The following is a 13,580-nucleotide window of genomic DNA, read 5'->3' as shown; positions in this document are numbered from 1 at the left end:
ATTCAATATTTTGGTAGCACTAGACCGATGCTGGTTTCTGAAGTCTTCTAAAAACTGAAATTGTGGCACAGAGAAGTAGATGGCAAGGTTTCTGGCAAAAAGAGAAGTGATTTTTAAGTGGCATATGGTAATATGAAGGTGGGAGAAGGGTGTATTTCAGGGAAAGTTGAAATCTGATCTGAATCATGTGGCAGAGAAACAAGTGTATGAAGTTCGTCAGGTGCACCACAGCACACTAATTTGCTAATCTACCTGATCTTCATGTATTTCACGAGTTTCTGTACTTCTTGGGGCTCTGTATGTCTGTTCAGGTCAGAATGGGAAGAGAAAATAATAAAATTTATGTGGACAAAATTGGGGGGGGAAATGTAATATCCCATGGGTGTCCAAAAGAGGCAGGTTTGGCCCGAAAGCCAGAGTCCCCCAATGATCAGGTGAGAGAAGCCCCAAGGGCTCAAGCAGGTGGACATCGATGGGCTTTCCTGGTCCTTTAGAATTCTGTTTTTATGCTTTGTTGCAATAGGGGCATTTAAAGGGGAATGGAAAAAGCTTTTAATGTTCGTTTTACCAGCCTAAGCCAGCAGCATCATGCGTGCACATGTGCATTAAAAATGATAAAGCTATTTTTGGTTGTTTTTTTTTTTTAAGTAGTTTGCATAACGGCACCATCTTTACTCACACACTGCCCTCTGGACTTAGATATTGACAGGTATCTTCCTCCAACCTTGGATGACTTCACTAACATCTACAACTGAACATGAAACTGCACACTCAGCATTCTGCTGCTGGGTGTTGGTGATCTTACCATCTGTAGCAGGGGACACAGTAATCTGATCTCCAGTCCCTTGGCAGGCCAGTGAAGTAGGAATTGAGAGTCTGATTTCCAGAAGTGCTATCCAGCCCCCCACTGTTTAAAATACTTTGTTTTAAAACAAGTTGCCATTTTTAAGCCTATAACACATGCTTTTTCAAAGCTGGTATTCTTCCAAGTTTAAAATGCTTTTCCATTCACCTTTCAATGATCTCTTTAAACCAGTCTTCCTAGCATGAAACATACCAGGGCACTGAGAAATAAGGGGAACCAGGCTAAATTGTAACAAGTTTCTGACACTATAAAGGTCCATCATATCCTTCTGCGGTAAAGGAAGACATTCAGAAATTGTTGCAAAGGAATCTTTAGAAAAGGAAACTCTATTGTATCATAGGAAGGATGGTTTATCCAGACAAACAGAATATTAACACACTACTTTAGATAAAGCAGTAACACAGTTGTTTAAATTAGCACATCATTTTCTTAGACATATTAGTAAGGGATGATAATAGCAGTGTAGACCAGTGCTTTTGTAGAATAGGAGATGGAGATAGCTTACCTCTTTCTAGTGGCATATCCCAAAAGTCAAGGGATGTCTGCAGGGAAAATATACAGCCCATCCACTTGGTGGCCTTCCCAGTCTTTCAAAGAGAGTGCCACCCAGACATTGTCCCTGGAGACAATGTAATGCACACTAGATGTGGAAGGCTTGTCATTGCTTTGATAGATGTGGCTTAGGCCCTGGCAAACCTACGTTTTTGTGCTATCTAATATTCATGCCTGTAACCAATTCCCCCCTCACCTCCCATTGAGATGGGAGGAATAGCAAAGGGGTTAATGAGGCACAGGTTACTTATATGAGCAGATTCAGGTACACTTGTCTCCCAGGAAGTTTGGGTCCTCAGGTACTTATTCAAGGAAGCTTGGTCAGAAATGGCTGGAAAGGGGTAAGGCACTGCTTGGGCCTTTGGTCTTTAGGACTCACACCGTGAGAGGCAATGTGACAAGATCAGGCCAGTGTGAATAACATCCCCTGCTTGTTGCTAGATCTCTGTCTTGTACAGTATAATATGCACTGTACTTAAAGAAACAACAAAAATCTTCTCGCTTGGTGTTCCAGTCTGTCTCCTAAGTTTAAAACTAAGAAAAGTCTTATGTTTTCCTTTGTAAGATAAGACCCCATTTTATCTCCTTCACACACTAGGGTACAAGGTGCCCAGAGTTGATGCTTAACAAATATCTCTCAGATATCCAGCAGAGCTAGTCTGACTTTGATTGGCATTAGAAGCTGACATTTTTGACACTAAGCGCTTATAGGTGATGTGGTAGCATTTTGCACAGGGTGATCCTGACCCCGCCAAGCCATTGAAACACAAAGGAATACAGTAAGACTTCTAGACGCCACAGTAATTTTTTACGCTGATTCTGCTCTTTTAATCCGTCCACTTCAGTTCCTCACTTTTGCTTTTAGCCCCTCTTCTTGCGATTCTGGAACCCACTTACCAGAATGTTTACGCCCTTTGAACGTGTTTGGAGCAACTTAAAAACCAATTGAAGGCCAGGCAATAAGAAATCCCAATAGAAACATGCTGGGGAGCTAAATCTATTTCTGTTTTCTCAAATAACGGAGATCCATAATGTCACCCATTCAACCCTTTTCCTGCTCCCATTATCTTCTTTCCTATCTCCTCTGCAGGTTATCCACAAGTAATAAGACTCTAAAATCAAAGCCATCTTTGCTATTAGCATTGGCATTTCCATTCTACTTATTTTAATCCAATTGCTGTTGAACCATAGAGATGAGCCTGATCTGCAACACCTGGGTCTTGATGTTCCCAGAGTTTGGAAGGCTGCGTTTCATCTTGTAGACAGAGGGGCCAGATCCAAACTTCAGGAAGGTTTTTAGGATTTTCCAGATCGGGGGTTTGGTCAGGGCTCCTCTCTGTTTAATCGATTTCAATTTTATTACTAAATGGGGGTAGAAGAATAAATGTATCTTGAAAGTGTTGGTGCATTCTGGTTCACGTGCCATTTAGAAAGCTGTTTAACTATTCGTTGGAAAAGGGAGAAGATTTTTAGGCATTGCTACCTAGGTACAATGTATAACTGGTGTGTAAAGATTAATACTGTTTATTTTGCTGTCTCTTTCCCCCCACCTCCTTCAATTATACTTTGTAGGGAGGAAAGAGCTTCCCCTTCACTTGATATGAGATTTGCTCATAGGAAGGGGAAGTTGGGTAAAAGAGGAAAGAAGTCAGAGAAAGATAGTGAATATATAATGTTAAATACACTCCCCTAAAAATTGTATCTAGCACTACAATGTACCATTACTCATGGGGCCGGCACTGAGGGTCCAATTTGTTGCTATTTTCATCTTTTATATTTGTACAGTGATCAGGAAAGATGAAGTAATATGTGGGTCTAATAAAGTAGCAGTAGCTAAGACAAGCACAGATTTCACAAAAGATTTCTAAATAAGTGGATTCCTTCACTACTGTCTTGGGGAGCCGTGTTTGCACCCCAAGAGGGAACATGTGTTCATTCAAGCTATCACTACTCTACTTTGAGAATGCAAATGTAGGGGACCAAATTTTAAGCAGTTTAGCCCTTGCTTGGGAAAACGCTGATAATTCCCTTCATGTTTTATATTAAAGCACCTTTATTTTCCCAGAGTGGGCTATTATCGTCATTAGTGTGTGGGATCTCTGACCTTTGCTTCATTAGTCTCGGACCCCTGATTTATTTTAACGTCTCTTATTCCATTTTTGTAGATTTGTCATTTAGAAAGGCAATCTTTGGCATTTTATCTGTTTGCTCCACTGTAAAAGCACTCCTGGTCGGAATTCTTTTTGATGAAAGAATAAAATAAATCTCAAGTTTGAAGTTGTGTTTTTCAGATCAGGGTTTTACCTCTTGCATATTGAACTACAAGAAGAAGAGTGGTTAAGTAGTTTTAGTTTGAAGGGATCTCCCAGCTGGAAAAGATATAGATTACAGGGCAAATTATAAAAAGCCATAGGCATGTAGATTTGTTATATGACCATGTTCTGTTTGGTTATCATGAACCAGGGTTTTTTTTAAATCTTTGGTGCTCCCATCTGATGGAAACTAATCTTTATTTGACTGAGTCCAAGTCACATATTTTAAGCAGAGTTGTTTGATTTCAGGTGACAGCAATATATGGGTGAATTTGTTCCCTATACTTGTCCTCTGAGCATTTTAGAGACTTGTTTAATGGGCAGATAAAACATTTAAAGATGTTTATATTGAACATGTTTAGCTTTCTTATTTACATCTAACATTTCTGGCACATCCACACGACAAAGGTGAGATTCACTGACTCTCAAAACTTTAGTCTTCTCTCTCCTCTCTTGGCCACCAACCTGTGGGTGTTTGTATTGAACGCCCACTGCTCATAGTTCTAACAGCTGAGGTTTTGCCAGTGCTCCAAAGCTAGTCATTTTCAATATAGTGTGTATGTTAGATTAAAATGTGAGGGAGAAAGGGGTGTCGGGTGTTATAAAGCTTTTATTGGCATGAGTTTGGAATGACTATATCATTGACCAGCAGTGATTACACCATCAGGTACATTGTGTGCTGCATATTTTACAGAAAAACTGATCAATGATTTCCGGTTTCGGCGAATACCAATGGTACAATTTTTCTTGTATCCTTCCACCTTTAAAGCTAAGTTATCTAAGTTAAGGTGGAGGATGGGGAAAATGAATACATTTTAGAAACCTCTTAAAAATTATCTAAAACTTTTTATAAGTCATAATATTGTAGCTTTAGTCTGAAATCTTGTGTCTTGTCACAGCTATAAACAGATACTCTATCTGATTAGAAAATTGGGTCTGTCCTTGGTCCTCTCCAGTAGCATTTAATCTTTTCCTAGTCCTGATGGACCACAAGATATGGGACCTTAAACCTGCCACTGGTGGAGGACTTAATATTGCCCATCCTGTAGATAAGGCCAGTGTAATTCTCAAAGCTAATTCCACAGTTACGGTGGGGGGAAATGTGTGGCAGGTTCATTATGGGGGGGGTGGGGTATACAAATGTAATGGTGGTTGTTTGGCGAGCAGCTCAGTGTTTTGGAATCTTAGAATGAGACCCAGTAGAGTTGGATTATTACTGGGCAGAGTGCAAGAGAAATTGGCAAAGTTGCAAGATAAAGGCAATGGATGGATACTACTAAATGTATGATCTACAAATATTTTGCAGTCTGTGTATGCATATGTTAATATATACATATATGCTATATATAACACATGCGATATAATGTTGTATATAGTGTGTGTACATATATTTACATATATGCAAATCTATAGTGAGTGCCAGGTTTTCAGTTAGGTGTACATAACTGCACATTTTCACATGCCTAATTTATGTGCATGAATATGTGCATGCATGAAGCAGGTGTTTGCAAGCATAAATGAGGCATGCACAGATAGATGCACGGAACTGTGGATGTCCAGTCAACAGTAGACGCTGTCTATGTAGATATAATTATGCAGAAAGAGACACACAGTAGTACTTTTGGGTGCCCACTGAATGTATGGGGTTCTTAGTTCAGATGATGGTGAGGCAGGCAACTGGTTGTGAGCATGGATTCAGCTCATTCAGAAAACTCCTTCATACTAAAGGCGCACACAGTGTCTTTATAAATAAACCCCAAACTCACCACATGTCACGGGATATGCCAACTCTACCGTGATTAAAAATGGCATAGTCAGCCCGCATGGTTAACCACTGTGTTCTAGGCAGCCATAGTGGTGTGTTTATATTCTATGAAAGATGAGTAAAATGTTAGGGTGGGAAAGGGATGCAGAAGTTGAGAGGGACTCGCCAGTCAGAAGCCCATTTTGATATATATAATTATGGGGAAAGTGCTGAGAACTTCAGCTGACTGGCTGAATTGAACTCTGAGAATGACAGTCTGACCTTCTGCAGCTGTTTTAAATAAATGCCATTTGACGTCTTACTGCCACTCATATAATGTGTGTGTGTGTGTGTGTGTGTGTGTATATATATATATAGGATAGTTCAGAAATCCACTCTGAGGAAGATGTTGAAAAGAGCACTGTCCAGGTTGATAGTTCCCCTAGACCTCTCCCTGCCCTTCCCTTCACATGTTCGTTAGCTAAATGGTGGCAGTATATTAGTTTCTGAAGAGATTGTAAGCATCGACTCTAGGGTATGTTAAGGCACTGCATAATAGTGGGCAGTCCATAAATATTAGATCATGATTCACACCATTGCAGTTTATAATCGTGGTAGGGGAAATAAGTTAGAGAGCTCAAACCTGATAAGGTAACGATGCCAGTTCTCTGCAGTGAAGGGAGGTATGTTGGAAAACACAGCTGTGGGGGTGTAATATTTTTTTAAACTTTTTCCCCCTTCTTGTACCTGAACATCTTCTAGGACAGGATAATTCTTCTTTAAAATGACTGATGTATTCCAGGCTTGAATTGGATTCAAGATGCACACTGCAGCTCCGGACTGCGTCCACTGGGGTCATTTTGCCAATCCACAGATAAAGTCTGGCTAAAGTGTCCTCTAAAGCACAGCCCTCTCCTCTGTGGAAATACAAGGCTTCCTGAGCCACAGAATGAGGGACACAAATTGGTCCAATCAACTTTATTTTTGTTAGGCTAAAGAAAACGTCAAGATAGTTTTTAATTGTTACACAGTTTGTACAGACTGCACAAAGGGAGAGGGAATATGTGGACTGATTGTCTTTTTAAACACTTGTTAGGGAGTTGTGCTGTGTAGAAAAGATTCGATAGCTCTTTGTAGTTTCTCACTTCGTCTCTCCTAGGTTTCATGTTTGCTGTGAGCCCAATCCTGCAGCCTTTACTATGGCAATCCTCCCATTGGCTCCAGTGGGATTTAAGCACGACCTTAGGTACTTCGCTGAATCAGAGCCTGAATAAGGGCTGCAGGATCAGGCTGTAAATCACAAAGGGCTAAATTCTGGACTCATTGAAGTCAAGGGGAGTTTTGCCACTGAGATCAGAATTTGGCATTCAAGCCAGCCAGCATGGCTTATAAGATTCCTTTATTTTGGAAGTCCCATTGATCACCCGTTTGTGGTGGTTAAATTTTTGTGTTTTATACCTGCCTGAATGCAAACCTTAGATTTCTAAACTGTTTTACCGTTCTGTCCCATTCAGCCGTCAAACCCTTTAGTTTCCCTGCATTGTCACATTGGCATGTTTCTTAAAGTGGGGTTTGGGGGCCGGGGGGAGGGAACCGGTGAATGGTGATGCCCAAGAAATGTTTCTTGGGTAGAGGCAGGAAATGCCTAGCACACGCAGACTTTATAGTGTGTTTTTTTTTCTGTTTCTGTAAATAGTCATGTATAAATGATGACAAAGCAGTGTGGAAATTATTAAAAGAAAAAAAAAGTCTCTTCTGTTGTTGTTTTTATATTACCTCATTCAGCAAGTTTGTTTTACAATGACGCAATGATGCTTTATTTATATTGTTTGTACTGTAATTAAAACAATTGACAGACATTTCACTTTGCTTGTTGTTTCATATGATCTTGTTTTGATTAAATATGCCAGTTTGTATTATGTTTCCCCTCAACCCGTGCTCCACCTTGAGATTTTTGTGTCAGCTGTACAGTATTCTGAGTTTTTAAAAAAAATGTAAAGTAATGCAGAGAGGGACTGCCATACTGTATAGGTCTCTTTCTAATAAAGACAACAAAACATATCTGTCCTGGCTTTGGTTCTTTGCCTTAGTCTTCACCACAGAGGATGTTGGGAGATAACTACTCAGAACACCTGTCAGGCATGGTCCAAATATACTCAATCCTCTCTCCGCACCAGGAGCTGGAGTAGATTGCCTCTTGAGGGCCCTTCCAGCCCTACATATCCAAGATTCTACTTTTTCCAGTTATGAATGATACGCGATGCTTTCATTTTATTAGAATTCTTTGGAAGGGTCAGTTAAAGTAGCACATAAACGGACAACTGGTTGACGTAATTTATGTTGAAAGTCCTTTGACAAGATTCCTCACAAAGGCTATTGAAGAAGCTAAGTACGCCTGGGGTGAAAGGCATGGCTCAAAAACTATCTAAGTAGTAAGTGGTGAGTTTTCATCACAACAAAAAGTTAAAAGCATAGGACCACAAGGTTCCTTACTGGGACCAGTCTGTTTATTGTTTTCATTAATGCTCTGCATTGCGGGCAGGCAGTGAGGCAGCAAAACTTGCAGATGACACAAAATTATTTGATTAGTCAAGTCAGTGAAGACCTAATCGAACTAGGTGGATGGGGCAACGCCGTAGCAGATTAAATTCAATATTGATGAATGCAAAATAGTGCAAGTTGGAAGGAAAAACTGGAATTACTCATGCACTTTACTGGGCAATAAGTTAACTATCAACTCAGGAAAGGGACCTGGGAGTCATTGTGAACAGCTCAAAGGAGACTTCCGTTCAATGCGCCACTGTGGTGGAAAAATCCAATAAAATGTTAAAATGCATAAAGAAAGGGGTGGAGAATAGCATGGGAAATGTAATGCCATTATATAAATCAATGGCTCATCCTTATCTGGAATACTCTGTTGATTACCAATTATCCCATCTTAAAAAGGATATCGCAGAAAGAGAGGGGGCCCAGAGATGAGCCAGGAGAATGGTTAAGGACATGGAGAAGCTCTCGTGTGAAGGGAGATTGAAAAGATTGGGATTGTTTACCTTAGGGTATGTCTACACTACAGGATTAATCCGAATTTATATAATTCGAATTTAGGAAACCGATTTTATAAATTCGAATGTATTCGACCACACTAGGCACCATTAATTCGGTGGTGTGCGTCCAAGCTACCATAGTAGCATCGATTTCCAGAGCGTTGCATTGTGGGTAGCCAATAACATCTAATTGCCAATAACATCGAATTGCGGCCACACTAACCTTAATTCGGATTAACAATACCGATTTTGACGCTACTCCTCTCGTCGAGGAGGAGTACAGAAATCGAATTAAAGGGCTCTTTAATTCGAATTAAATGGCTTCGTTGTGTGGACGGGTCAAGCGTTAATTCGAATTAAAGCAGCTAAATCCGAATTAAAGTCATAGTGTAGACCAGGCCTTAGAAAGACGAAAAAAGAGGAGACATGATGAAATTATTCAAAATAATGACTGGTATAAAGAAGGTGGCATGTAGTATCCATGTCTCCTGTCAGTTGTCATACATTGGTCTAATTTCAGTTGTTGGGCTTTGTATGCGGGTGCTGAGTGGTGGTGGTGCCTTGTGATATACAAAAAGGTCAGACTAGATGATCTAGTCTTAAGCTGTATGATTCTAAGGTGGATTTCTTTTCTCCCAGTGTTGTAACAAAAGACTAAATTGAAAACCATCAAATTCAAAACTGATAGACATTTTCACACAGCACATAGTTAAGCTGTGGAACTCATTGTCGCATGATGGTAATGAAGCCAAAAGCCTAGCAAGATTCAAAAAGAGATTGGACATTTATATGGATATCAAAACTATCCAGAATTATAGTAATAAATACTAAAAAAAAAAAAAAAGCTTTAAAAGGGATATAAAATTATATGCTTCAGGGTTTACATCAATCCCTAACCATTTCTGGTGTGTTAGGTCAGTGTGCCATGTGGGGAGGAGGGCAGATTATCCCTCTTCCCAACCTGCAGGCTTTCTTGCACCTTCCTCTGAATCATCTGGAAGTGGCCACTGTTGGAAACTGGATACTGAACTAGAGGGACCATGAGTCTGATCCACTATGGAGAGTCCTGTGTTACCATGAGTTGCTTTACTCAGTTACAGAACGCAGACAAAGGCATCATGACAATGAGGCAAGTACTACATCCCCTTCCTTAAAGACGTCATGAGACCGCTGACTGGGTGAATCTGCAGCCCAGCTGCCAAGGGGCCTGGTTTTTAAATCAAGCCCACCTCACATGTTACAAATCCTGGGAGGAGGCTGTCGGAGAAGAGATGTTCATCAAGATTCCTCCACATCATCGCTTTGAGAGGGTGCGGTTTGCCCCCAGCAGCAAATGGAGCAGATCCCTTCTCCAAATCTGGAGAATCCCTATGGGTATGTCTACACAGCGAAAAAAAACAACAAATCTCACGGCTGGCCCGGGCCAGCCAACTCAGGCTCGCAGGGCTGAGGTTGTGGGGCTGTTTTATTGCTGGGTAGACTTCTAGGCTCGAGCTGCAGCCCAAGCTCCAGGACCCTCCCACGCCCACAGGGTCCTAGAGTTTTGGATTGACCAAAACCTGAACTATCAGGAGGCATGATCAGATCCAGGCTCCAAGTCTGAAATATGAAGATGTTGGGATTGGAGGGTTTGTTTTTGGTCTCTCCATGGTTTAGAACTTCAGGTACAACAGAACTCTGGAAGAACAGGCTAAAAGAGAGAAAATAGAAACTGGGGAAGACTGAGTGGTTGAGTTTACCAGATTAAATGTGAAACCTCGTCACTCCCTCTGCCTTCCTAAAGAAACACAACTGTTGACTATGTGACAGTCCTGGCTGAGTGCTTCTGATTGAGTTTCCCTCTCTTCCTTAATAACACATCCTCTAACCTCTGATTTCTTATGGAAGATTCTGGTGTGAGAATGGCTGAGCAGATTTAAAGATGTCTTTTATTCCAATGTTTCTTACTACCCAACACCCACCTCCACACACCCTTGAAAATGCTCTCAGCTGGTGGCATTCACAGATCCCTAGAAAGAAAAGAAAATGTAACACTGCAAGGCAGGAGAGGTTAAAAGGGGGATTTGAAAGGAAAACACTGCAGCCTTAATGGGAGTGGGGGAGCCCTCGTTTTTAGGACTATTACTATAGACACAAGACTGTTGCTCTGTCATAAGGACCCTCCATTATTTCCCACCCTCCCCTATGAAGAATTAGCACTGCCAGAACTGAGGAGCAATAACTTAGACCCCTACAGAGCACACGGGCCATAGGTCTGATCCTCCCTGGTACCGAGTGCCCTTGGCTCCTCGTTGAAACACTTTGCCCTGCAGTTTCACTGTTTCCCTTTTGTTCTTTTGGACCAAATCCAAATGGGAAAAACAGGGTGGGAGGAGAGAGAATGCGGACGAAACCTACGCATCTCACACGAGGCGATGCTGTCGTCAGAGCTGTAAATCTCTCCCATTTGAGATTCCACAGCAGAGTTGAGAATCCAGCCAAAAAGCAACACCAGATCCACATTTGTTTAAATAAACATTTCAGTTCACTCAAACATGACATTTTTCACAGATGGGTTGAAGACCACCTTTTCCTTGTTATGGTCACATATTTTTCTCCTCATCCTCCAACGTGCCAGGGCTATCATGGTTTTCCTGCCTACTTGGAATAGAAAATAACTGGATGGTATTGGCCAGCAAATGTTGACTGTGCAAAGGTAACTTCTGTGTCATGCTGGACCTTGTAGCAGTCTCATTCCTTTGACTGAGCTCTGTGTCCTACACACAGCAACACAATAGTACAAGGACTCAAACACCCTATGTGATTAAAAAAATAGGGGTTGTACTGTATTAATTGGGGATTGAGAAGATCATAAAATTGAACATCTCCAAGTTACGGTAGGCATGGTGCATAAGTGGCAGAACGGTGAACTGAATTGCTTTCTTGTCCTTCAAACTACTCCAAAGCAACTTCTAATGCATTGACGGCATTGGGATGTGAAAGGATGGTGACTTGTTCTTCACTGACATCACTTTCATTATGTGATTTTTTTTTTCTCCCCCTTGGGAAAAATGGTTCTTATAACTGGTCATTGGTAAGACTTGTGTTCATAAAATCAAGGTTCTACGGTATCACTCATTCCTTTCAGGACAGTACTGGATTATTTTTTTCACACTCCCTGAGGAAGGAGCCTTATAAAGTGACCTACTCTGCTCCTAGGGCAAAGATTAGCCTCATGCCACCTTGCTGAGAAACCTACTCCCCTAAATGAGGGGTGCCTAAAAGAACCCCAGCTCCTACATCTAAAACAGCGTCCTTCACTACAAATACCATATTAAAAGGCCAATTACAAATAGACTAACGCAGAGTAATCATGAAAACCTGGAAGACAAAGTTCAGATGAAAACGCCATTCTGTGTGTGCCATTAAAAATGATTTAATTAGTATATACATAGATTTCAGTATTTTACATAAATGTCACCATTACGTTGTACTTTGTATAAACATTTCTATCTCTATTTTACAAATAGATAAATTAAGGCACCGGAGATAGTAGCACAATAAATCAGTAGCAGAGCTGGGCCTAGAAAAGAGATCAGCAGATTCCAGTTCTGTTATCCTGTATACTGGAAGTTTGCCATTATGCTCATAGATGGCAAATTCAATAGAAATACAAGCCCCGGAAGCCATATTAAGGCTTGAGTAGATCTGAGCAAAACATTTCCTTGCTTTGGTAAATTTCCTTTAGAATTCTTCATTTCCCACTCCCACTCCCCCTATTTCCAGGTACTGAGATTCTTCTGAATGGGTTGCAGGTAGCATGATTTCCAGCTGATGCAGTGCTGTATCGCTATAGTGCCGCTGTGTTACAATTCCTACCACTGACAGCTGGAGTGGTACTCCCGAAAGCCCTAGATTGGATGAGTTACTAGGAAAGGGCTGTGGAATGTATTAAGAAAATGCATTTACTTGTGGTGAAACCACTAAATGTAATGCAGTAAAACCACAAACCACATTCCCTCTGTGACATGCTGGGCAAACCCACTAAGCTGTAATTTATCTCTTCTAAAGTCCAGTAAAGCTCTTAATTGGCCAATAAATGTGGTCACAATAACTGCACTTGACACACAATGACACTGCCTGCAATTAGCACTTATTTATTTGCATATGATATTGACCGATCTCCAGCGCAACTCGTTTTCAAGATCTGTTTGTTTTGAAGCCAGGAAAAATCTCATTCTCCACAAAGGAGAGAGAAATTAAAACAGCTAAAGAGTAAAAGGCAACACCATACCAGCAAGCAGGAATGATAAAGGAATCTGGCCTTGCAAAGCTAGCTGCTGGGCATGGTACAGCATTTCTGTAATTAATTTTATGCTGGCACTGAATGCAATGCATCTTCTTAAAAAAAAAAATTACTAATTGGTGCTGAGATTCTGAATTCTTCTATTGCAAGGAAGGGAAAGAGGCATGTGGATTAACTAGGACTCTAAAAATTTTCCTGATCAAAATGACTATGATTTGCTACAGCAGTTGACAATACCTCAGACGAACCTTGCTGGGTCAGAGAAGGCCTACACCCTACTGACATGCTGCTTGTATGAAATTGCTTGATTGAGGCAGGACCCCTTGAGGGTTTTTCTCTCCTACATTTATCCAACATGCCAGGTGCAGTTCAAACCTTTTCTATCAATGAACTAGGTCCTTATCTTGAGGGGTGCCATCCCTTTTGGGGGGAAGGGAGGCTGGCTAAGGGGCAGATAGTGTAGCTGTCTCAGACCTGGTAGCTAAGCTGCCATTGCCAGCTGTCATGGATTCTACCTCATTACCCGTACTCAGTTTTGTGACAAATTCATCAAGGGCTGAACAGCAACCAACACTAAATAGGTTTCATCCAGGCAGAGACACCCATGGCTGTGATTTTAAATGGCAAGCTCTGTTATGACAACAAATTCAACCAGCTCTCTCCAACTCACTGTTTGATTTTTTCCCCCCTCCCTTTGTTTCTTTGCTATTGAAGCATGTGAGACAGCATAATTCTTTGGAGTCCTCCCTACCCCTCCTCTTCGGAGATGCTGGACAGT

Source organism: Emys orbicularis, chromosome 11 (genome assembly GCF_028017835.1).
Source record: "Emys orbicularis isolate rEmyOrb1 chromosome 11, rEmyOrb1.hap1, whole genome shotgun sequence".
Classification (NCBI taxonomy): Eukaryota; Metazoa; Chordata; order Testudines; family Emydidae; genus Emys; species Emys orbicularis.
The sequence above is the reverse complement of the archived record's forward strand: the minus strand, read 5'-3'. Positions refer to the sequence as shown.